This window comes from Schistocerca cancellata, chromosome 6, assembly GCF_023864275.1.
Source record: "Schistocerca cancellata isolate TAMUIC-IGC-003103 chromosome 6, iqSchCanc2.1, whole genome shotgun sequence".
Lineage (NCBI taxonomy): Eukaryota > Metazoa > Arthropoda > Insecta > Orthoptera > Acrididae > Schistocerca > Schistocerca cancellata.
In genome coordinates, this window is record NC_064631.1 from 593,544,724 (window position 1) to 593,571,062 (window position 26,339).

The following is a 26,339-nucleotide window of genomic DNA, read 5'->3' on the forward strand; positions in this document are numbered from 1 at the left end:
TTGTGACGAGAGGAATGAAATGACAATAAAGGGAAAAAATAAAAAATAATGTATGACTCCGCTGTCTTCAACTGATATTAACCCACGATTCTTCGCAATTATTTTCACAAAAATACTTTCTAAAATTGGCTATTACCTCCGGGACTCGACACACTTGTTCTTATTACTTTTGAACTAATCCTTTCTCGAAATTAAGCTTTTATTTGCTCTCCTGGGCCGCAGCCAGACTTTCACACTCGGCTGCTCGCCATCGACCTAAAGCGCACAGAACATTGGTATGAACCTCTAACGTCCAGAGCGCTCGTATATCAGCGATATCGCACACATCGGGAATGAGCTGCTAATATCGATTATTAGTAAACTACCGATAACAGGATCTTAAGCTTCGAATGCAGAGTCTTGCGGCGATAACATGTTCCCGAGAACATTTTATTCAGAATCTTAAGCTTCGTTTGCACTACACGAAACAGCCTCGCACAACAGTTACACGAGACAAGACTCGCGTTGTGTCAACGTCGTCTCTACCAAGAAACATGTTGCGCGAAATTGTTTCACGGTAAGCCAGACCCGTGTTGATTATAGGGCCCGAAAAACTTTGATTCGCTTCACTTATTTCGTGTGGTGTAAACGTCGTTCCTTGTTGCGCGTTAGGCAGTCAGCCAGGAAATGTAAACTTTTGCATCAATCACTTCTTACAAAAAAATTGCAGCGTCACAGACAGCTTTTCTCGAACAGTTATTGCTTTTTTTTCAGCTACCTATCCAGATTTTCGATTTTTGGGCTGGTAATTTGTACAACGTATTCAAAATCTTCTCCCGTCGTGTGGACGACGTTCCTGACGTAGCTTCGACAGTTCCACTGCTATTTCACCCACAAGCAGGATCCCATACTGGCACCACCGACGGAATAGTTCCTTACCCCCACCAGCAGTGAGCTCGTTGCGATTTTTTTTTCAGTTATAGCATCGTCATGAGGGCGAACGCGAGTGCTTCAGGTGGAGGTACGACAGAGCACGCTCATGCGGTTGATCGTCCAAACTGACGACTCACCCTTTTCGTGCCTGTTCGTGCAACGTTTCCCTATATGAAAACGAAAGGGCGACACAGCAATTTTCGGTAACAGCTATACGCACAGAACGTGAAAGTATCATAGATAAAATTGTTCCAAAATAATTATTCAACAGATCTGCATCTGACTGCGTCTGCGAACTTGTTCCGTGCCCTCCTCCATTTTGCCAGTAATGAAACATGTATTTGATTCAGCAGTCAAGTTTAAGAGGATAATGTCGTTTGTGCAATGGCATTAAGATGGTACTGAAAAATTAACTTTTGGCCCTGTGTTGTTGTTGTGGTCTTCAGTCCTCAGACTGGTTTGATGCAGCTCTCCATGCTAGTCTATCCTGTGCAAGCTTCTTCATCTCCCAGTACGTACTGCAGCCTACATCCTTCTGAATCTGTTTAGTGTATTCATCTCTTGGTCTCCCTCTACGATTTTTACGCTCCACGCTGCCCTCCAATACTAAATTGGTGATCCCTTGATGCCTCAGAACATCTCCTACCAACCGATCCCTTCTTCTAGTCAAGTTGTGCCACAAACTCCTCTTCTCCCCAATCCTATTCAGTACCTCCTCATTAGTTATGTGATCTACCCATTTAATCTTTAGCATCCTTCTGTAGCACCACATTTCAAAAACTTCTATTCTCTTCTTGTCCAAACTATTTATCGTCCATGTTTCACTTCCATACATGGCTACACTCCATGCAAATACTTTCAGAAACGACTGCCTGACACTTAAATCTATACTCGATGTTAACAAATTTCTCTTGCCCCTGATGTTTACTTAATGATATTATATCTTAACTTGAGTAATGCCAGTTGTGCAATGGCATAAAATTAGTTGCTTGAAATAACTTTGCTCTGAGAACTTTAGTTATACCAAAATCGATTTCAAACTGCACATATGTTGCATTTTCTTTACGTTCTTTCATTGGTGGGTAACTTTACCTTACTACTCATTTTCATATTCAATACAAGCAAAGGATGTGGATTATGATTCAGGCTGTTAAACGCAATGTTGATCTCAATATATTTATATATATATTTAAAAATTTAAGTCATATACAAAAGCTACCATTTCCAACATTTTTGCAGCACAGATCACTCTATAATGTTGCTTAAAATCCGTCTTGATTGCAAAAAAAAATTTTTTTTTATTATTCATATGACCGATTTCGGTTCATTCAGAACCATCTTCAGATCTGATATTTCAGTTACAGGAGTAACGTAGCATGTGTAAGTTGCTGGATTTGGACGGGTTACTCCTGTAACTGAAATATCAGATCTGAAGATGGTTCTGAATGAACCGAAACCGGTCATATGAATAACAAAAAAAAAATTTTTTTGCAATCAAGACGGATTTTAAGCAACATTATAAAATCACTGATTGCTGTTATCCCGTAAGACATTATGTCTGTTTTTGTACAGATCACTCTTACAAAAAATTGTACAAAACGTTTACTGCGTCAAACCTTGGACATACAAATCCTGACTCTGAACATTATCTAACAAAAACCATTTTTGAAATCATTAACGTGCTAAAGGTTGCTCAGTGTACAAGCTGAAAACTGCGTAGCGCGAATCCTACCTTAAAGCTGTCACCACACGTCTGCTTCCTCTGGGCACCTAACTGCGAGTACCGAGTTCTTTACTGCGCGCACCCGGCTCTCTTAACCATCAAAAATCCTCATACCTAAAGATATTATACTCATTCCACCTTGTAGTTGGCAACTAGCAACTTTATTTTCTGGATCTACCCTGATCAGCCCTTAGCACATGCCTTTCAAACGGTTATGTGTGGAGGCTCAGGAGGTGGACAAAAACATGGGAACTCCAAAAATAAAATACATTACAATGCGTAATACAATGTAGGAAACCAGTTTACATTTAAAATAGCCTCTAATCATCTCGGAACGGATAAATACAAGTCCTGTATGGTTTCCAAGCGAATTTTGCACCATTGTCCGCACAAAACAGTAGCAAGCTCATGTAACGATAATGGTTCAAATGGTTCAAATGGCTCTGAACACTATGGGACTTAACATCTGAGGTCATCAGTCCCCTAGAACTTAGAACTACTTAAACCTAACTAACCTACGGACATCACACACATCCATGCCCGGGGCAGGATTCGAAACTGCGACCATAGCGGTCGCGCGGTTCCAGACTGAAGCGCCTAGAACCGCTCGGCCACACCTGCCGGCTAACGATGATGGATGTGGATAGCGATGACAGACGTTTGTCTTAAAAGCAGACCACAAAAGCTGAATAATATTGAGATCTGGTGATGGTGGTAGCCATGGAAGATGCGAAATTCGTTCCCGTGCTCATGAAACCAGTCCTGGACGGAGGAAGCTGTTTGAACAGGGACCCCGTCCTCTTGGAACTCATCATCACCGTTGGGTAACAAACATTGTACCACGGGGCTGACCTGATCAACTAAAATGATGACATAACCCTTGGCAGTAATGCGAGCTTGCAGAACAACCACGGCGGCCACGAAGCACCACGATATGACTGCCCAAATCATCAACGAACTCCCACGATGTTTCACTCTTGGTTCGCAACCTCGGTCAGAAATTGGAAACAGTGCGAAGCAAAACTCATCCGACCAATTATCTTTCTTCCATTGTCCGTAGTCCAAGTTGTATTGCTTCCACGCCAGGTTTTCGTATCACCGGCATTTGCATCACTAATGAGTAGTTTTTGAATTACAAACAGGCCTGCAATTCCCAGCTAATGGAGCTCCGTTCGCGTTGTTTCGGTGCTGTCAGTGTTCGTCTGTCCAGCATTCTGTTCCGCAGAGACTTTTGCAGCTGCTGTCCTCATATTTTGCTCTACAGTCCTTTTCTATGGCCGTCTGTTACGATCACTGAGGACACACTTCCTTTGGCATTGCGACATACAGTATGAGGTTTCTCCGCCTTCCCTGTATGTGGATAAATTTTCGATGCGCTACCTCTTGCAACTCTTGGGACACCAAACACGTCGTCTACTTTGGTTACGGAAGCACTCACTGCACGAGCACCAACGATTTCACACTGGACTCGCATTCGGGAGGACGACGGTTCAATCCCGTCTCCAGCCATCCTGATTTAGGTTTTCCGTGATTTCCCTAAATCGTTTCAGGCAAATGCCGGGATGGTTCCTTTGAAAGGGCACGGCCGCTTTCCTTCCCAATCCTTCCCTAACCCGAGCTTGAGCTCCGTCTCTAATGACCTCGTTGTCGACGGGACGTTAAACACTAACCACCACCACCACCACCACCACCAACGATTTGAGCGCGTTGTAATTCAGGTAGCTCCGGTAAAATGCATTCACAAGTACACAGCGCACAATTCTAACCACGAGTCCGCCGGCTTAGCTGAGTGGTAAGGTGTTTGCCTACAATGCAGCGGTCCCGGGTTCGATTCCGGGCCGGGAACTGGTTGTGGACTATGTGTTGTGTCGTCCTCATCACCATTTCCTCATCACCAAGTCGCCCAATGTGGAATCATATAAAATAAGACTTGAAACCCGGTGGTCGAACTTCCTCGGATGGGGCCCCCGATCCACATTGCCACACGACCATTTCATTTCATTTCTGACCACGAAAGGCATTTGCAGTGTACTGGGGATTTCGCATAGGTGGCGTTCGTAGTAAAATCTACAGGCTCGATTAGTATCTGGATTTATGTCGAAGCATACGTTTCTCGTGGTGCTTCCACATTTTTGTCGATCCCCTGTAGATGAAGGAGCAAGCCGAGGCCCACGGAGGGCTGCAGTGGCAGGGACGCGGACGCTGGCGGGTACTCACGGATCCTGGAGACGGGCCCGAAGACGGTCCTGGAGCCCTGGACGGTGGAGCAGTTCCAGCGGCGCTGCCGGAACTGCCACTGGCACTCCTGGAGCGCGGCGCGGGCGGCCCGCCGGGCGGCGGCCACGTGGTCCGCGTGCAGCCGGCACAGCCGCTCCGCCGCGCCGCCCCCCAGCAGGGAGCACGCCTCCGACTCCGACACCGACTCCGCCCCCGCACCCGCCTCCGGCCGCTCCAGTCCCAGCTGTCTGCAACACAGTGACAGACTTCCGTTAGCCAACCAATCTCTCCCCCACTCTTAACAACAGAGGCGGCTTATCGCTAGCGGAGTGATGTTTACGAACCGCTTCTTGGGGAACTTGGTAAGTTAGCGGATGTGCCCTTCAGAGCATTTCTGTCTGTTCTTGGAAGAGAGACATCAGATTGTATTAGTTTTGTGGATTACCATATTCAATTTGCAAGACATCGTGGTCTCCTGACCTTCATTGCTTACATATTCCGCCCTCACAATCATTTTCCACACATTAAGACGCTTCATTCAAACCCAAACTCGGTAAGATAAAGTCAATGTTGTATGAATTCATGTAAACGATATGCAAATAACAAATAAATCGCAACTGCGCACTGAGCTTGAAATACTCGAGGCTGGCATACACAAACACATTCAAGACATGACAGTCACAAAAACTTTTAGTTCGGGAGAGGCAAACCGCATGCCAGGAGGCCGGTCCCTTCAGAGGACGAGTAAACCTATCTACGTCGTCCGGCGACTGCCCGTAGAGCAGATAGCATTTGCTCGAGTGAAAGGGAGAACGACACCATGTTAGGTTTAAAAGCAAATCCCGCTACATTGTGTGGGAGCGCCCAGCCTACGCATTCTTTACAAACATAGCATGCAGTTTCAGAGGTTTTCACAGGGAGACAGCAAACGCCAAACGCCAATGCTACAGATTTCCGGACTGGTTGCCTTAAACGAAACGTCATTCTCCCGTTTTAGAAGAGCCTTGAGCTGAAGGAGTAATGGAAGAGACCGAAAGATATACCCCTTCACGCCTGGCGCGGAGAGGGGCCGTTCCGTTGTTGCTCTTGGAGCGAGAACACGTAACGAGAGCGTGCGCGCTCGTACGTGTACTCAGAGAGCGAGGAATAAGTCTCTCCTCAGTAATTCACTGGGAGAGCACCTCTGTCGAGAGCGAACCGGAGTGCGACTCTATATTGAGTCCCTGTGACCTAGCAACATTCTAACGGATAATTATTGAGGTTGAGTAGGTGCAGCTCTCAGCCATTCTGCCAAATCAATAACAATCTTAAACTTTGTATAGAAATTTCTTTAGCGCATCCTATCCTTAAGACGTAACTTCACATTCCGAAAAGAACCCGGAAATAACTTGTTCAGTTCATAACTAAACGTGCCATTGTGATTTCTCACAATTTCTGCAAAAAAAATAGTAATTTTCGTTAGTTTCATGTTTTTCTTACACTAACCAGCACTACTCCAGTACTCAAGCATCCCACGTAAGAAATTTTGTGAATTTTTGTGTCATTTCCTTACAGCGGACGACTCCAGAAGATATTTATTGCTGAAAGTTTTACAGGCATTTCTCTTTAGAACGTTAGGAGCGTCTGTCTGACGTCTGTAGTAGTGTGGGGGTGGAAATTTCATCTTCCAGGAGCCACAGGGTAAAGGGTACATCTCAGATTAATCCGTTGCGCAGAATGACAGAATAGCACCCACACGTTCACCACAGAAATTGCGTTCACTTTGGCACAGTTATGACACGGACGTGTTCTGTGTTGTTATTACGTTTCTCAGTGATTTTTAGGGTTCCGTACCTCAACCGGTAAAAACGGAATCCTTAAAGGCTCGCTTTGTTGTCTGCCTGTGCAAATGTTAAGACCTCTTTTTCTCAGGAGCGGTTAGAGATATCAAGTTGAACTCAATGTCGAACACTAAGGTCTACGATCCACTGACGGTTTAAATCATTTAAGCTCCGTAGTCACTGCAGCCAAAGACACGGCCATATATGTCTCATAATATTCGCAAACCCATTCGTCAAAACCTTTGGATAAACTGTGTAAACGACCTACTGGTCTAGCGGTAAAGCGTGTGCCTGGAAACCCAGCTACTGCGGGGTCGAATACCGGTCGGACCACGGATTTTTCACGCTTCTTTTTAACCTAGCCTTCACCTCTCAACGATGTGACGAATCGCCACAAACAACACGTCGTTCGAATTCCACGTTGAACTGTATGTCCCCTTTCCCCGGCTGGACAACTGGTGTATGTTAGGGACACACAATCGCCGAAGTGGCGTCCAATAGCAACACTTATACCGGGCCATTGAGCCACATGAAATTATTATTATTATTATTATTATTATTATTAGTGTATTGTGGTTAATTATGTTTGTACGGAACCCTTAGAGCGCGAGTCGTACTAGCACTTCTCCGGCTTTTGGATGTAATAAGAATTTCGTAGGTTCTCATCTTCGCTTCAGGCAGCGCTACTCCCCTACACTGTCACCAGTGTTTAACAATTAACAGAAAGGCATGTTTTCCGAGTGTATCTGTGAAAAATACAAGAGAGTAATATTTTTCTTTACCATACAGTGTTACCTCAGTTTCTCACTAAATATATTCATCTTTGAATTACTGAATGTTACTGGTACCACTGTAGGTGAAAGTACGATCAGTAATGTTTTAGATTTCGATGTACAATGGGATAGGAATGATTATAGAAATAGGATCACATTCGAGGAAGTGGAGAAAATGGTCAATAGACTGCAGGGCAATAAAGCGGCTGTGGTGGATGAAATTAAGTCGGAACTCATCAAATACAGTGGAATGTCAGGTCTTAAATGGCTACACAGGATCATTGAAATGGCGTGGGAGTCGGGACGGGTTCCATCAGACTGGACGAAATCAGTAATCACACAAATCTTTAAACATGGCAACAGAAAAGATTGTAACAACTACAGAGGTATCTCTTTAATCAACGTTGTGGGTAAAATCTTCTCAGGTATTGTTGAAAGGAAAGTGCGAGTATTAGTTGAGGACAAATTGGATGAAAATCAGTGTGGGTTTAGGCCTCTTAGAGTTGTCAGGACCAGATCTTTAGCTTACGGCAAATAATGGATAAGTGTTACGAGTGGAACAGGGAATTGTATCTATGCTGTACTCGTATAGATCTAGAAAAGACATATGACCGGGTTCCTAGGAGGAAGTTATTGTCTGTTCTACGAGATTATGGAATAAGAGGCAAACTTTTGCAAGCAATTAAAGGTCTTTACATAGATAGTCAGGCAGCAGTTAGAGTTGACGGTAAATTGAGTTCATGGTTCAGAGTAGTTTCAGGGGTAAGACAAGGCTGCAACCTGTCTCCACTGTTGTTCATATTATTTATGGATCATATGTTGAAAACAATAGACTGGCTGGGTGAGATTAAGGTATGTGAACACAAAATAAGCAGTCTCGCATATGCGGATGACTTAGTTGTGATGGCAGATTCGATTGAAAGTTTGAAAAGTAATATTTCAGAGCTAGATCAGAAATGTAAGGACTATGGTATGAAGATTAGCAACTCCAAAACGAATGTAACGTCAGTGGGGTCATGTTACACGCATGGGAGAAGCAAGGTTACCCAAGAGACTCATGGGTTCAGCAGTAGAGGGTAGGAGGAGTCGGGGTAGACCAAGGAGAAGGTACCTGGATTCGGTTAAGAATGATTTTGAAGTGATAGGCTTCACATCAGAAGAGGCGCCAATGTTAGCACTGAATAGGGGATCATGGAGGAATTTTATAAGGGGAACTATTCTCCAGACTGAACGCTGAAAGGCATAATCAGTCTTAAATGATGATGATGATGATGATGATGATGATGATGATGATGACTGGTACCACTCGTCGTTGCTGTTATGTTCTGATTATGATTGTAAAATTGTGTGTTGAACGAATTAACTTAGTCTTAAGAAATCAAATATTTTCATTTTAAATTATGGAAGCATCACAACATTTATGCAAAAAGATCCCTAGCTCTTCCGTGACTTTTCTCTCATTACAACTTGAATAATTAGAAAGAGCAGGAGAATCCTTTCAGTGATGAATCACTTCGGAACTAAATTATGTGCAACGTATCAGAACGTTATATTTCTCCTCCAAGTCACTTTCCAACAACTGTTTGCTAATAAGTTGTTATTCCGTTGCGCGACAGTAGATTACTGTTTATTCGGCCGTGATTTAGTTGTTTCATTCTAATCACTAAAGCAACAGGCAAGAAAGCTGGCGTGAGGGAGGACAGCAAAATCAGAGAGAGATTCTTAACAAGTAGTAGAATACTTTCACGTGGTGACATTCAGTCAAGATAATAAACAGAGAACAAATAGGCAAATTTCCAATTCTTCTTGTCGCAACACGCCACCACCATCCACTTACAGCTAACATCACATTAGGACAGTTTCTTCACCACAGATGGCTCCTGCATCCACTTAGACCCAACACTTCCCCCAGACTGGCCACGAGTTCTGTACCCGCTCTTTCCCCGAGGTCACTGCCAACATTCTAGAACCGTGACTCGTCAATCAACGTTGCAAAAGCTTCACCGCGCGCGTACCTAGAGGTCTGATACGATGCGTATGGGAGCAGCTGATCATTTCTTGAACAATGGAGCCAGATTCCCTTCTACTAAAATGCGATACCTTAGCCACCTTCTCACGATCTTCGAAACCTTTAGGTCGGTCTTTGAGAGATAAGAGGCAAAAGAAGGATTGGGGCGCTGAACAAGGTGAAACGTACACGATACGGCGACACAAATTAATCTTCATGGCCGCCATAAAATTATTCAGGCCGAGTGAAATGCACCGTTACAAACCCTCTTCCCCGAGGCACAAGGCAGCTAATGTGCTGTTGATGATTGTGATTAACAGAACAGAGTTCCCTGAAAGTCCAGAATGATACAAAAGGTTAAATCGCTCAGATACCCTGAGTTGGTCTGTACGCCTGCGAGGACGCGGTCGCATAAGCGGAAATATTTTAGTGAAGTTCACAACTGGCGCTGAAGGCTTTGCTAAATCGTCGTGGAAATACATCAAGCATCACCTAGAAATGAATTAATATGCCAAACTGAAAATTAATTGTGACATTTCTAAGATTATTACAGATTTCTGTCGCCGTCAGTTCGCCTTAAGATACGACTGTACTGTGAAAGAACTTTTCGTATTGGACGACCTGAAAAGGGCAATCCAGAAAGGGGACTGGGAAAACGAAACACTACAGTAAATTGAGCCTTTAGATAGATACCGATTTGTGCACAACAAGGAACTGTGTGGTCAAATAGATAGCATCATAACACCCACGAGAGCAAGGACACTTATATTCTGTAGCATTCTGTATTTCTGGACGGTTTGAAGTAAGTCTTCAGCTGTCTATCCTACAAAATTTGACAACACTGCATTTCAGTTAGATCTAGAGTAGTCAGACTTTGATCCCAGTAAGATCTAAAGCAAGAATACGTGCAGAACATAGATCATAAATCCGACGCTCCGCAATCACTAACAACTAAAACACTGCGAGTCGGAGTATGTGCCAGGCGGATCAGCGGTTACGACTTTGGCATTCGGAGGGAGCGGAGTGCAACTGTCCATTCAGCCAAGAAGAGTTCAGTTTCTCTACGCCTTACCTAAATGGATAAGTGAATGCTCATGTCCTCTGCCGTTTTTGTTGCGTCCTCTCCTCTAAGGACCTCAACTTTCAATAGAAAGTTAAAACCAACATTCGTTCTTTCTTGTGGAGTAGAAAAATGGACAAGAGGCTCAAAATGGCTCTGAGCACTATGGGACTCAACTGCTGAGGTCATTAGTCCCATAGAACTTAGAACTAGTTAAACTTAACTAACCTAAGGACATCACAAACATCCATGCCCCAGGCAGGATTCGAACCTGCGACCGTAGCGGTCTTGCTGTTCCAGACTGCAGCGCCTTTAACCGCACGGAATGGACAAGAGGAAAAGCTCTTTATTCACAACGCTTATTAATGCATATGTAACAGTCACAATGGCAAAAATAGTACCAAAATACAGGAACATGTACAGAGGATCGATACATGGTGTGGGGATCGGCATTTGACCCCTCAACATACACAAATGTAACGTATAAATATGTAAAAATAGGAGCAATGTTCCGTTGTGTTATGACAACATGTCTCCAAATTCTGGAACAAGAAACATCCAATAAATATCTATTACTTCGTGTAAGGAGAGATTTAAAGTGGAACGACCACATAAAACAAATCGCAGGAAAACTAGATGCCAGTATGAGATTCCCAGAATGAGATTTTCACTCTGCAGCAGAGTGTGCGCTGATATGAAACTTCCTGGCAGATTAAAACTGTGTGCCGGACCGAGACTCGAACTCGGGACCTTTTCCTTTCGCGGGCAAGTGCTCTACCAACTTTGTTTTTTTTTTTTTTTGTTTGTTTGGTCGTTGCGGACGTCACATGACAACCGGTCAAGTTCGTTTGTTGATCCTTCCACTCAGTTTTTTTTATTACAGAGGCCAATCAGCTCTCTGACCGAACACGCTGAGCTACCGTGCCGGCTCCTAGTAACTGAGCTACCCAAGCACGACTCACGCCCCTTCCTCACAGCTTTACTTCTGCCAGTATCTCGTCTCCTACCCTCCAAACTTTACAGAAGCTCTCCTGCGAACCTTGCAGAACTAGCACGCCTGAAAGAAAGGATATTGAGCTTCTGTAAAGTCTGGAAGGTAGGAGACGAGATATTGGCAGAAGTAAAGCTGTGAGGAAGGGGCGTGAGTCCTTCCTTGAGTAGCTCATTTGGTAGAGCACTTGCCCGCGAAAGGCAAACGATCCGAGTTCGAGTCTCGGTCCGGCACACAGTTTTAATCTGCCAGGAAGTTCCAGTATGAGATTCATTGGAATAATCTTCAGGAAGTGTAATCCACCCACGGAGGAGACAGCTTACGGGACCATCTTTCGACCGATACTGGAATATTGCTCGCCAGTCTAGGGCCAACTCCATGTAGGATTGATAGAGGAAATAAAGAAGATACAAACAAGAATAGCACGTTTCAGCGCAGGTCGGTTTAATAAGAGCGGAAACGTGACGCCCCGTCCAACTAAAGTGGCAGACGTTACGTCGTGTGTCAAGACGTGGTTTACTGTTGAAACTGTGTGAGCTTACTTTTCGAAAAGACTTAGTCAAATGGTTCAAATGGCTCTGAGCACTATGGCACTCAACTGCTGTGGTCATAAGTCCCCTAGAACTTAGAACTACTTAAACCTAACTAACCTAAGGACAGCACACAACACCCAGCCATCACGAGGCAGAGAAAATCCCTGACCCCGCCGGGAATCGAACCCGGGAACCCGGGCGTGGGAAGCGAGAACGCTACCGCACGACCACGAGATACGGGCAAGACTTAGTCAATACTCTGCTTCCTTCTGTATGTATCTTGCCAAAAGCCCCTAAAAGTAAAAGTATTATAGAGAGATTCGCAACAACAGTCATTCATCTCGCGCATCAGGTAAAGAGAAGGGGGGGGGGGGAGTGACAGAGGTACCTAAAGTACCCTCTACCACACACCACAAGATGGCTTGCGGAGTACAGATGTAACTGCAGCGGTAGAAGTAGATTTCTCCTAGGTGGCCAACAGCTTTTATACGAGACCAAGCTCTGCTGCGATACTCTCAGAATCATTTTGTTGTATTTCTCATGCGTACGACTCGCAGTATCACCCGATGACTCGTCTTATAGTTAAGCCCCACACGCCCGATTACCGACAGCGTGCGAGAACTGCCCACTCGCCGCGCCTGTTTCTAGAAGTGGTGCCAACACAACTGCTCAGTGTTTACTTTGCTCTCCACTGGCGCGCGTGAGCATTCCCCAGCCTGATAACGGCCGAGCTGTGTAGCCTGCGAGATAACGGGATTCGTTCGGAGAAGTCGCGAGCCTGTCTCGTTACGTTCTAACTTTGGCACATTTCCCTTTATTTCATTTAAAAGGATTCATGCATACGTATGCAGAAAATCTATTAAATGCGCAATCGTGTCAACGAAACAACGGACCTTTAACGTTGCCAGATCTGCGTCTTTGTCCCACAAAAATATTCCCAGCCTCCGTCCGTAAATGAGTTATTCTTCTAGTACTTTTACTCGCTTCACGATTTACGCTAATGGACGTGCCATCTCCATGTCTCCATGGCTTTTTCTTTTGTCTTTACCTCGGTTAGAAAAGTATTACTGCAGTCACTTAAGGGAGTGCTTCATGATCTAGCTTCCAGATCTTTATTGATTTTGACATTTTCAGTGGACTTACATCTATAAACTCATAGCCTAATGTTTCCCACTTCCACGTTCAGTTACTTCCAGGACCTCCTTTTTCCCCTCACAGATTTCCTACAGTTAATTTTCTTTTCCGTATATAGTTGTAACATGAAATGAGGCAGGCGACCAAGGTGATATTATAATGTAGTACTGTACTGAAGCTGAATAGGTCGCTTCAAAAAAGTTATACATCCGGTGAAAAATGGTTTTATTAGTGAAATTGCTCACTTGACGCATTTCGGATCTATTTCCATCATCAGGTAACCAAGTGCACAAAGGGTCACAGGATACGAGCGTTACTAGCTGTAGATTACGTTACACTGAAAGGTGGCTACACTGAGCCACAGCGCCAGAGATCGCGCCAGAGAGTATTGTTCCGCCGCCTCCACTGGCAGTGATTATTGAGAAGTAGCGGCAGGCAGTTCTTGCCGAGAAGTTGTGGTGGGCACTGCTTGTCGTGAAGTCGGAGTGGATATGTGGTAGTAGGGAGTGTTTGTTCCATGTTTTATGCAGTTATTTGATGGGAGAGATAGCAGATGTTATTCTAATGAAGATATTGTAATGATCAGAGTGCATTTCGTCAATATATATGAAGGTAAAAAACACTATGTTCTGTTATTATTTGTGTGTCTCAATAATGCATCATTACAGGTTCAGTCAACAAAGCATCTGGCTTGTGTTCTTGTATTAGAGTCTAATTCTGATTTTCTTGCGCAATTATAGTATTTCTAATTTTTTTAATTACTTCAATATAAATGGTACTTGAAATTTCTTGTCTTATTGGAGAAAAACCGTGCCAGATGTGTACGTTGAGTCACACTTCCACATACAGAACAGTTATACTTGTGCTTTGGTTTCGTAGGTTTTATAGTTGCTGGGGACTTAATTAATTAATTGTGCTAACAGAAATTTCATTTCATTCTTTGTTGTTATTCTATGCAGTCAGATAGCGTAATAATACTAGTCAGGGCCAGCCGTTTACGAGACACAGCGTAATCGGACTTACAGCTACTAAAAAAAATATCTGCAGTATTATTTTAAATAAGCCCCCATGCAACACCTACACCTGGTAACGCTCGTATCCTGTGACTCTTTGTGCACTTGGTTACCAGATGATGGAAACAGATCCGGAACGCGTCAAGTGAACAATATGAGTGATAAAGACATTTTATACCGGCTGTATGCTTCTTTGAAGCGAGCCATTCACTTACAATACAGTACTACATTATAGTCTTTTTCATAAGTTGCGTATATGTCCAGTTTTCACATCAGTCAAAACGGTGTTATGACACTGAGTGACATACCTTACATTTATATCATCGAGCGACTGAGAAGTCATCGGCATTTTCTTAGAAGACATCAAATAGTCTGTCCAGTCGCATTGGTCATTCCATTCTTTTGCACAATGCTTTTACCGGTGAGAGGTGGTACGAAATCAGGCCAGGTCAGGTCAGAGGAAGTAATGAGAGTATTCAGTGTCCTCGCTATATGGGTCTCAGCCGGACAGTGGGTTGATCTTGTAACCACCCGGCGCGCAAACAAAGGAGACAGAGAGAAAAAGGAAACAGTGCTCGGAAGAAACAAACCCAATTACTGAATAAAAACAATTTTGTTTCCCTGGTTGGTTTATAAACTGCTATTCAGATAAAGCACCCATACGTCGCACACAATTTGGTCCACTGAATCCGGTTTCGGGCATCAGCCAAGAGCATCATCAGATGAAGTTAATCACTGACAGTCGACTTACAACATGGTAACTTACAGTCTTTGCCCTTGTGCCTATACGTTAGCGGGTTAAAACCACCGATCGGTACCGCGTGCACTGAAAAGTGAACGTACATATCTGACTTCGATACCGAACGGTCCTTATAACCCGCTAATGTGTTGTCACCAGGGCAATGATTGTAAGCTACTGTGTTGTAAGCCGACTGTTAGTGATTAACTCTATCTGGTGTCGTTGTTAAATACCGAACCTTCCACAACGAGTGAGGTGGCGCAGTGGTTACCATACTGAACTAGCATTCTGAAGGACGACGGTTCAGATCCACATCTGATGGTGTTCGCGTCTGACGAGCGACACTGGTACTAGTGAATTGTGCGCCACCTGTGGCTGTTTTACCTGAATACTAATTACAAGGGCGTGTCCCCAGTAGGCGATGTCAGGCTCTTCTACGTTTTACAACTGAGCCATTTAACCCTTCTTAGCCAACCATGTATTCAGCAGAAGATTTAGTGAATAGTAGCGTACAAAAGACTGGAGAAACGACAACGCCAGTACAAGCTATGACTTTGACAACAACAAAACAGTTGTGAAAAAAAATTTAAACAAGGACATTGAAAATATACTTGATACTGCAGGAAGCAAGAACGAAGCTCTTTCTTCAGTTATCGCTAAGGTAACGATCCTTACTGATAAGCTACTGTGGAAGTTTACCATGAGGTTACGGGTTATTGGTGGCAACGTTTGTATGGAGTGTTGTAAATGTTCAGCAGCTCAAGAGCGAAAATAATAGACTTTCTCTTTTATGTACTCTCAGTGCAAAATTTCATATGGATCATGTCGGATAATCAGGCAGCAGAAGCCCATAGTCTAATAATTATTTGCTACGTTATGTGTTGTGAGAAGTGTGGTTGCTAAACTCTATGAAACTATTACGACACAAGAGTTTCATTTATTCACTACCCATCTCGACAGTGTTATGCTGTCATCCTGTGGTGGCGGAATCTTTTAACCATCGCAAGGAGGAAACAGCAACCAACCACTATTTATTTACACGTTTAGGTTACATTTGTTATAATCGTGAACAGTCATCTAAAGATGAACGTGTCGTTTCGAAACTGGTAACATAGCCGAGCAGTTCTAGGCTCTTCAGTCCGGAACAGCGCTGCTGCTACGGTCGCAGGTTCGAATCCTGCCTTGGGCATGGATGTGTGTGATGTCCTTAGGTTAGTTAGGTTTAAGTAGTTCTACGTCTAGGGGACTGATGACCTCAGATGTTAAGTCCCATAGTGCTTAGAGCCATTTGAACGATTTTTTGAAACTGGTAACGCCGCTATCTGTGTAAATAAATAGTATTATTACAGTGGCTGGTTGCTGTTTTCCTCTTTGAGAATCAACTTGTATTTTGTGCACAACCAGGGTCTCAAAATATCAGTATTCGACATAGTACCTTTTACACTATTGTTGCTAGTTTTAGGCTTTGACAATTCCCTGCAGTAGCATGTGAGGTGGCGAGGAGATTATGTTGTATGTAGCATGTGTGAGAAGCACAGGATATGCTCCGTATTCTGATACGGAAAATAGCGTAAACTTTTCATCGTTCATGAACGTTTCGGCATGGACTTTGTTGTAACGCAACGGAATGATTGTCTCAGTTCAGTGCCAGCAGAAAACGTAACCGATTTGCCGTATCGGAATGCAGAGCAATTCCTGCCGCCCTTACACATGCTACATGCAACATAAGCTTGTAACCACCTCGAGTGGTGCCTGCTAGCGCAGCATGTCTAGTTCGAGGGCGCACTGCCTTTTTTTCATTTTTTTAAAGAAATGGAGAACTGACTAAAGTCTAAAGTATTCACAGATGATCTTTGAGGAGTGTCATGTGACGTCCACGCAGACCAAATGAAAAGAGAACATTGACGAACAACACTAAGGAAAAACAAGTGGTTAGCGTCGCTGCCTCCAGAGCGCGTGTCTCGGGTTCGATTCTCGGCCGGATTAGAAATTTTCTTCGCTCGGATACTGGGTGCAAATGTTACACTTATCATTTCAGCTCATATTCATCGCAAAGACTAGTAAATTATCGGAATTTTTTGAAATATAAAGACTTCCACCAGGCGACCGTACAACCCCAAAGACTGGGATTTCCAATCAATAATACCATATCGTCATTTGACTTTACAACTAAGAACAATTTTGTGAAAGCATGAGCATGATGGAGTAACCATCAAAACGCGTTGTGGATAAACAAAAATGTTACGGCTTACGCAGGCATTATTAACCTAATGTTATTTCACTTTCCCAACGATTGAAATAGTTATTGGACCAAAATCGTTATCTCCCTTAGCGGAGGGAAAACACAAAATATTTTAACACATGAAGTGCAAACGAATGAAAGAGCTACAATAATCAACAATAAATAATGTAAAATAGTTCAGTTATGAGCGAAAGGCTCGAGATACGATTGCCGGTACTCCACTAGTTACATTCAAACATATTTTTTATGTTTCAGTCCGACAAACTGATTCAATCTATTATGACCGACTTACAACACCGCATACTCGGCCTATTAGACAACCCAACTGAGAAATCCTGAAAGTATCAGGCTTTAAAGTGTGGTTGGTTGGACCTCATCGTCAATATAACAAAAAATAAACAAGTGCTGAGCTCTGTCTATACCATACTACCGCTGTAACTTCAACATTAAACCTTACTATGAAATTTATGTTAGAATATTAAAAAATATTATCTTATAATTAGGCAACCAAACTGAGATCCCAGTCTTGGTGAATTAACATATGTTCTGTTTCTAACTCCTGAACTGTGTGTAAAAGAAATTCCCTTGTATGAGGACATTGTCGTATTGTGTCGAGGCTCCAACACGAAAAGACACTGGACTCGCATTCGGGAGGACGACGGTTCAATCCCGCGTCCGGCCATCCTGATTTAGGTTTTCCGTGATTTCCCTAAATCGCTCCAGGCAAATGCCGGGATGGTTCCTTTCAAAGGGCACGGCTGACTTCCTTCCCCGTCCTTCCCTAATCCGATAAGACCGATGACCTCGCTGTCTGGTCTCCTTCCCCAAAAAACAACAACAACAACAATCCAACACGAAAGACATTAATGTAAATAAATAAGAGACTGTTTTCCCAAGTGCCAGAACATAACGGAAAAACCATTATTTTTTCGTATTTAAAGTATCGTCGCTATTTACGAAAACCTCGCAAACGATTAGCGTCGCCACTGCAGAAGTAATATTGGAGACTTCAATGCTGCCATAGAACAGCAACCCAAGTTTGCGAATTGTCACAAGCTGCGATCGTATCCCTATGTTTAAAATGCAGCTATCCTTCGTAAATTCAGAGCCTAGCCAGAAATATAGCGAGCAGAAAGTTGCGTAAGGAACCAAAATTTCCAAAGCAATTTACAACAGCGAAATGACTAAAGGTACACATTTCCTAACATGTAGAATATCCATTAGTCATATGTTCTCGTCTCGAATCACAAACTTTTCATATTAATTAGACTGTAATTACAATGAAATGAACACCCTTAGCTGCTTACAGGCGTTGACATACGTCAAATACGTCAACGGGGACAGATGAAAATGTGTGCCCCGACCGGGACTCGAACCCGGGATCTCTACATCTACATCTACATTTATACTCCGCAAGTCACCCAACGGTGTGTGGCGGAGGGCACTTTACGTGCCACAGTCATTACCTCCCTTTCCTGTTCCGTCGCGTATGGTTCGCGGGAAGAACGACTGTCTGAAAGCCTCCGTGCGCGCTCGAATCTCTCTAATTTTACATTCGTGATCTCCTCGGGAGGTATAAGTAGGGGGAAGCAATATATTCGATACCTCATCCAGAAACGCACCCTCTCGAAACCTGGACAGCAAGCTACACCGCGTTGCAGAGCGCCTCTCTTGCAGAGTCTGCCACTTGAGTTTGTTAAACATCTCCGTAATGCTATCACGGTTACCAAATAACCCTGTGACGAAACGCGCCGCTCTTCTTTGGATCTTCTCTATCTCCTCCGTCAACCCGATCTGGTACGGATCCCACACTGATGCGCAATACTCAAGTATAGGTCGAACGAGTGTTTTGTAAGCCACCTCCTTTGTTAATGGACTACATTTTCTAAGGAATCTCCCAATGAATCTCAACCTGGTACCCGCCTTACCAACAATTAATTTTATATGATCATTCCACTTCAAATCGTTCCGCACGCATACTCCCAGATATTTTACAGAAGTAACTGCTACCAGTGTTTGTTCTGCTATCATATAATCATACAATAAAGGATCCTTCTTTCTATGTATTCGCAATACATTACATTTGTCTATGTTAAGGGTCAGTTGCCACTCCTTGCACCAAGTGCCTATCCGCTGCAGATCTTCCTGCATTTCGCTACAATTTTCTAATGCTGCAACTTCTCTGTATATTACAGCATCATCCGCGAATCTCCTGCTTACATGGCAGACGCTCTATCCATCTGAGCCTCCGAGGACACAGAGGATAGCGCGACTGTAGATACTATCTTAGAATATATAATTAGACTGTGACAAGAAATGTTCCGGTTCCCAATTCTTCCTTCCCATATTCCTCCCTTGTTCGGCCCACACTTCATGGGTAATGCTGATGATCTGTGAGGAGGCTGCCATGCACATGTTCATGTCATCTTCTGTTTTCAGTTAACTAGGAATTGGACGCCGTGCAAATTATTTTCGACACGTTTTTCTCTTCCTATCTAACATAACATACTCGTGGGTGGCTCTGCAAAATTTCGTTCCAGTCACCTAAAGTCGAGTCTTGTTTGTATTCGTTTCTACACTACTTTTAATTTCGGACATAAGAAATGGAATAGCGACAGTAACGAAATATTTTAGTCATCTTTCTCTTTTATTATTCAGATTTCCGTGAATACTTCTGCATTTACAGGACGTTTCACTTGCGACAGAAGGGCCGTGTGTGGCGTTTCAATATGTTTTTGATAATAGCAGTTATCACGAACACATCGCCGGCTGTGTGCTCTGACAATACTGATGAGCAACACTATCTGAACTGATCAGCTGATGCACCGCCGTTACTTCATCAAGCATCAGATTGACTTTGTGCGCAAGTCGGTGAGCAGATGCCGTTACCACATCAACCTGAAGTGTTATATGGAGGAATTATTATCTTGAACTTCCCTCTAAGGCCGCTGTTCGCTCCTCTAGTTCGACGAAATCCGTTACACCACTTGCCACAATCCAAGCACCGGTCGTAGATGCTACTGACGCAACATCTGAAGTTCTAAACGGCGCAAGAATTTTCTCGGATTTCTTTCCAAGGCTGCTGTTAACTCGTCTAGTTCGACTAGAGCCATTACGGCAACTGCCACAGGTAGAGCAATAGCCGCAGCATATGCGCCGATCAGTTCCTGCCCTTTCCAGTATTGGCTACGCAGTGCTGCACACAACACTTGCGTCAAACGCGAAAAACTAAAATTGTTCATCTTTTCATCGTAGTCTATGCCTTTCACGCGTGAAACACACGCCATAACAAAATGATACCAACAAATTTTGAGGGGCTGCTGCGGGCTCATTGATAAGCTATTTACAGGTAGGAACTCTTCTCAGAAACGTCGTTCACCGACACCACAGAGAAACGAAACGTTAAGGGCCCATGCCCACCCTTCAACATGTAACATGCGTCTGAAGACTGGACACAAACATGTTCCTTCGCAGTAGCATCAAAGATGCTGTTAGTTACACGCCGTCCGCATCTCGTGGTCGTGCGGTAGAGTTCTCGCTTCCCACACCCGGGTTCCCGGGTTCGATTCCCGGCGGGGTCAGGGATTTTCTCTGCCTCGTGATGACTGGGTGTTGTGTGATGTCCTTAGGTTAGTTAGGTTTAAGTAGTTCTAAGTTCTAGGGAACTGATGACCATAGATGTTAAGTCCCATAGTGCTCAGAGCCATTTGAACCATTTAGTTACACGCTCTACAAACAACGTGAACGAATTTTTTTATCGAAACGTTGTGAAACGAGTCACTTTACAGGATATATACATATGAATAGTGTTAATATTAATGAACATATTTTTTATTGCTACTCACGTACTCATGCAACTAACTTAATAAGTACTTTTTCCATGCTGCCCATTTCCAAACAATATTCGTCCATGTAACAGAATCAATTGTATAGGAGAAATGATTTTAGGTTAGATTTAAAATCTGCTTTGCTACCTATAATACATTTTATGTTATTGGGCAAATGATCAAAAATTTTTGTTGTTAACTCCTTTCTGAGCGACTGACAACTTTAATAATGGGTAATAAAGATCTTTTTTCCTCCGGTGCTGTAAGTATGAAAATCAGTACTGTTTTCTAATAACGATATATTATTTATGTCGAATATATGTACTGAGACGGTGCAGTTAAAATGCCAAACTCCTTGAAGAGGTACCTACATGATGGCCATTGATGTACATCACATATTATTCTAACTGTTCGCTTTTGTGTAATCAACATTTCCTTTCCAAGTGACGAGTTACCGCAGAAGATTATTCTATAAGACGTTGTTGAGTGGAAATATGCAGAGTAAGTCAAGAGGTTGATTAGTTTGTTTCTAAGACTATCTATTATGCGAAGAGCAAAAGTATCTAAACTTAATTATTTGAACAGCTCAGTAAAATGCTACTTCCAGTTCAAGTTGTCATCGGTATGTACACCCAAAAATTTGAAGCATTCTACCCCGTTTACTAACTCCTCTTCATGTGCTACTGTCTTTCTTGTAAAGAAAAGAATATAGAGTGAACTTTTCAAAATACAGGGAGAATCCATTTTCAGAGAACCACTTCATAATTCATCACTGATAATCTCTTCTGTGGTGCTCTTTATAATGGTAGCATCATCTGCAAAAAATACTTATTCTACTTGATGAATGTTTGGTGGGAAGTCATTCACACATATAAGAAATAGTTGTGGACCCTAAATTGTAGACCCAATATTGCACCTTCTTCCCTGTCACTAAAATCTTCTCTTCCTACAATACTGCTTGAATTATTCAGCACAAGTGTTTTGCTTTCTGTTTGTTAAGTATGATTGAAACCGTTATAAGAAGTTTCTCTAAGAGAGCAACTTGATCTATACACTCAAACTCCTTGGAAAGATCACAGAAAATACCAACTGGTGATATATTTTTTGAGGCTTTTAATGTGTGTTGAGTGAATGTATCAATAGCATTCTCAGTCGAGCAATAATTCAAGAATCAAGCTGTGAAGTGCTAAGTAAATAGCTTCTTAAATGTGAAACTACTCCTGTGTGTATTACTTTTTTTGAATATTTTGGGGAAAAAACTGGTAGTAAGCAAACTGGTCGATAGTTATTTAGGTCTTTCTAGTCACTTTTCTTGCAGACAGATTTAACGATAGCATATTTTCCACAATTCTGTTTGAAATTCCATCAACGCTCCACGAGTGTTTGTTTTTCCAATTTTTATAACTGTGTTAAGTTCAGTGAAAGATATTGCTACTACTTCTAGTTACTTACAGTTGTGTGTTATGACCTTTTAAAGATATTCTCTTGCTACTTAAACTGAACTATTTAATACTATTTTTGCTGCTACACTTAGAAGATGGTTGGTAAAAGTACTTGAAACGTGTGGGTTATAAGATACAACACTGTCATTTAGTTTAATTGTCGTGGTGTCTCGTACAATGTCTGGTTCTCCTGTCTCCCGTTTCACAATAGCCTGTATAGTTTTAATCTTATTATCAGCATTAACTTCTATCAGAATTTGGTTGTGTCTGGAATTTTTAAAGATTTTCTATAAAAATTACTTTAGTTTTTGTACAATTCAAGTAATCGTGAATCTTGACTTATATTGGCCTTTAAAGTAGATTTCCTTTTCATCTTACATGAGATATGAATCTCTATAGTTATTCATGGCATACTTTTTTTCATATGGACTTTCTGGATAATTTTTCGAGAATGCTACTTTCAAAATTGACACAAATTGGAATTCCACATTAAAGTTTCAGATTGTATACACCTTGCAACGTAACTGAGGGGTTTAAGGTAACAGATAATGATTGCGAGATCAGTCGTCAGTTAAAATCACCTTCTGATACATAACCACCAGAGGGTGAGTACACAATCTTAAGTCTGTTTACGGCTCAGGGTTTCGGTTGTGCAGTGTTGGATTGTGCCCTTGAAGGAGCACAAATTAATTATATGGCTAGCTGAAAGAATAGTCAGTGCATGATGCACGCACGCACGCACACACACACACATACACACACACACACACACACACACACACACACACACACACACACACACACACACGGAATGAAATCTCTGGATATTAATGAGTATAATAACAGGATTAAAGTTCACTATCATTTTAATGATATTAAGCGCAAGATATTGTCAATGGCTCCTTCACAAAGGTTATATTATACAAAGAGAAAGAAATGAAATATGAAATAACTGACCTAGTAGAGCAGGTAGAGCATTCGCAGGCAATAACTAACATAAGTCACAGGCAATGTGCAGTTCTCCAAAATCAAATAAACTGAATAAATTCCTACTATTCAAGAAATTCATCCAAGGCTACGTCCAGCAAACAATGCACCACAGCTAAGTTCAGTCACTGTTGGCTATATTGGCATTCACTATTCACATATCCTTTACGTAAATCGGAAAAAGTTATACAAAAAAAAGACAATGTCTCGAAATGGTGCACATGGAAATAGTCCTAACAGTGAAGGCACCTGAGCATATCCAGCCCTCTCGCTACTCAGATTTATCAAGAACCTTACCCAACTATTTAGGAACATCAAAGGACTCCGAAACATGCTCTGCTTGACCCTTTATCACACGTGATTCACTATTGCAGTCCAGTGACTATCTGGAAGCTCGACCACCTTTCCATTGGATAAAAGATTTTGCAGTTTCAAATATTTCATCATCATCATCATCATCATCATCATCATTTAAGACTGATTATGCCTTTCAGCGTTCAGTCTGGAGCATAGCCCCCCTTATACAGTTCCTCCATGATCCCCTATTCAGTGCTAACATTGGTGCCTCTTCTGATGTTAAACCTATTACTTCAAAATCATTCTTAACCGAATCCAGGTACCTTCTCCTCGGTCTGCCCCGACTCCTCCTACCCTCTACTGCTGAATCCATGAGTCTCTTGGGTAACCTTGCTTCTCCTATGCGTGTAACATGACCCCACCATCTAAGCCTGTTCGCCCTGACTGCTACATCTATAGAGTTCATTCCCAGTTTTTCTTTGATTTCATCATTGTGGACAAATATTTCAGACATATCTAATATACATGTTTAAACTATTTGCGGATAGATATCGCTTAGTTATATGTTAAACGTTGAAGTAGAAGCGACTTCAAGTTATATTTTTCGTTTCGCACAAAACGAAGTGGAAAGCGCAAATCAAATGTACTACTTTATTCAACTCCCCACTTCCTCTCTACACTACTGAGACTGAAGTCTTATGAACACTCTCTTACAAATTCTCATACTAAACAAATATAAGGAAATTGAAACTGTAGGACAAATCTTTCATGCTGAAGTTAATCTTTCATATACCTGTGGTGGATCTCTAGTGTTGGGTTGGGTTGTTTGGGGAAGGAAACCAGACAGCGAGGTCATCGGTCTCATCGGATTAGGGAAGGATGGGGAAGGAAGTCGGCCGTGCCCTTTCAAAGGAACCATCCCGGCATTTGCCTGGAGCGATTTAGGGAAATCGCGATAAACCTAAATCAGGATGGCTGCACGCGGGATTTAACTGTCATCCTCTTTAGTTTTGGCACTTCGTTGTTATTTATTAAATAATTTATTTACCATATGTAGTCCGTATGTTTTGCACTACAATAAATATACCAGTTTAATAGCTGACTTCAAGCCCTATTACATGGTGTGTTGTACGCATATGTAGCATGTCTGTAGCTTTTGTTACTGAAGCTATAAACAATTTTGTACTTAAATGTTAATAAGTCTCGTACTGTTTCTTGTTCAAATATAGAATTAATTTTTTTGAACTCGTCTCTTTGCTGCGATTTCAAAGCTGTCTTCACATTTTCTATAGCTTGTCTGTAAGTGAATTTAGTGTTCGTGATGAATATTTGAAGCTTTAGTTTTAACACAGTCCTAGTGCTTAGCGTTGATAGCTATCTGGTGACACAGTTCATGCAGGCGGCCTCTGCATAGCGGTCCATTCCTCTCCACGTCACCCCTTCTCCTGCTTTCTGCACCGACTCGGCGCTCAAACAGCGCTTTCGTACCTACCTGATCTAGCTTCCTCGTGGCGGCCTCTCATGTGCACGGCACTCAAGTAAACCTGCAGACTTTTGATTAATACATCTATGTAGCAGAAAGACTGCTCGAGATTATAGTGCAAACAACAAATAACTCAGGGCGTAGGATGGTAGGTAGGTTGTAAGTGTTTCTCTTAGTTGGAAAGATTGGCACAGGAGAGACCGGCCGCATAAAATCGATCAGAAGACTGATGACTAAAAAAAAAAAAAAAAAAAGGTTGAAATCTCCACATACTGCTGTGTGTTGTTTTCTGACTGGCAGCTCAATAGTGCATCCATATTTCTCGTAAATAAATAGCTGAAAGCTTACTGCAGGAGATCCGAAGGCTGGTAGAGTTACAGGACAAGTATTATACACCAACAGACAACAGCTCACAAGCATATGCTCGTACATTCTGATTTACACTGGAAATAACAGCAATAAAAAACCGAAAATCGGTTATTTCAGAAACCGATTAGTTTGAGCGGTTTTAAAAGTCAGGTTAAAGTGGAGAGAGAGAAAAACAGTAAAACCGAAAACTGTCAGTTTCAGCGACAACCGCCGTCCCTAGGCTCGGCGCCTGCCCGCCGCAGCAGCACTTTCGTATGCCGGTCGGCGTCGCCGGAGGAGCGCCGGACCCGGACAACTGGCGCGTCTCCAGACGGGGCCGTAAAGCGTCGAGTGACGCGCGCCGGCGACACCCGCGCTCTCTTTGTTCCTTTTCCATTCGGGGCACGTCGGAAGTCGGACATTAACGGCAGCCGCCGTGGGAAGCGGCCGGCCGCGCTCGTTTACGATAGCCGTCGCGCCGAGTGAGAATCCTTATCGGGGCAGTCAGTCCCTCGGATCGGTTTGTCCACCGGCGCGGTAATCAAAATGTAAATCTAATGTAAATGGGGTGGCTGCTGCCGAGGGGGAGTCGTGGGTGGTTGGAGGGGGAGGGCGGGGAGGAGTCAGCGAGGGCGGCCGGCCCGGCAGACGGCTCCATTACGCGCGCAGGTCGGCAGCGGCTTCTGGTGTTGAGCCGCCGCCAGCTGCCGGTGGGGCCAGGGCTGCCCGGCGGCGCGCGACGGCTTAGGGCCCGACTGCACTGACAACGGGAGGCCACGACGTTTGGAAC

General features: G+C 43.0%; 1 protein-coding gene across 1 annotated transcript in view; it reads right to left on the reverse strand.

Moving 5' to 3' along the window:
• The window catches only part of LOC126191533 (protein Wnt-5b-like), a 326,244-nt gene extending 321,323 nt beyond the window's left edge, over window positions 1-4,921 (reverse strand). The window contains exon 1 of the mRNA XM_049932437.1: window positions 4,853-4,921. The gene's annotated coding sequence lies outside the window, so the exon portion shown is untranslated. The remainder of the gene's footprint in view (window positions 1-4,852) is intronic.
• Window positions 4,922-26,339: the final 21,418 nt, after the last annotated feature.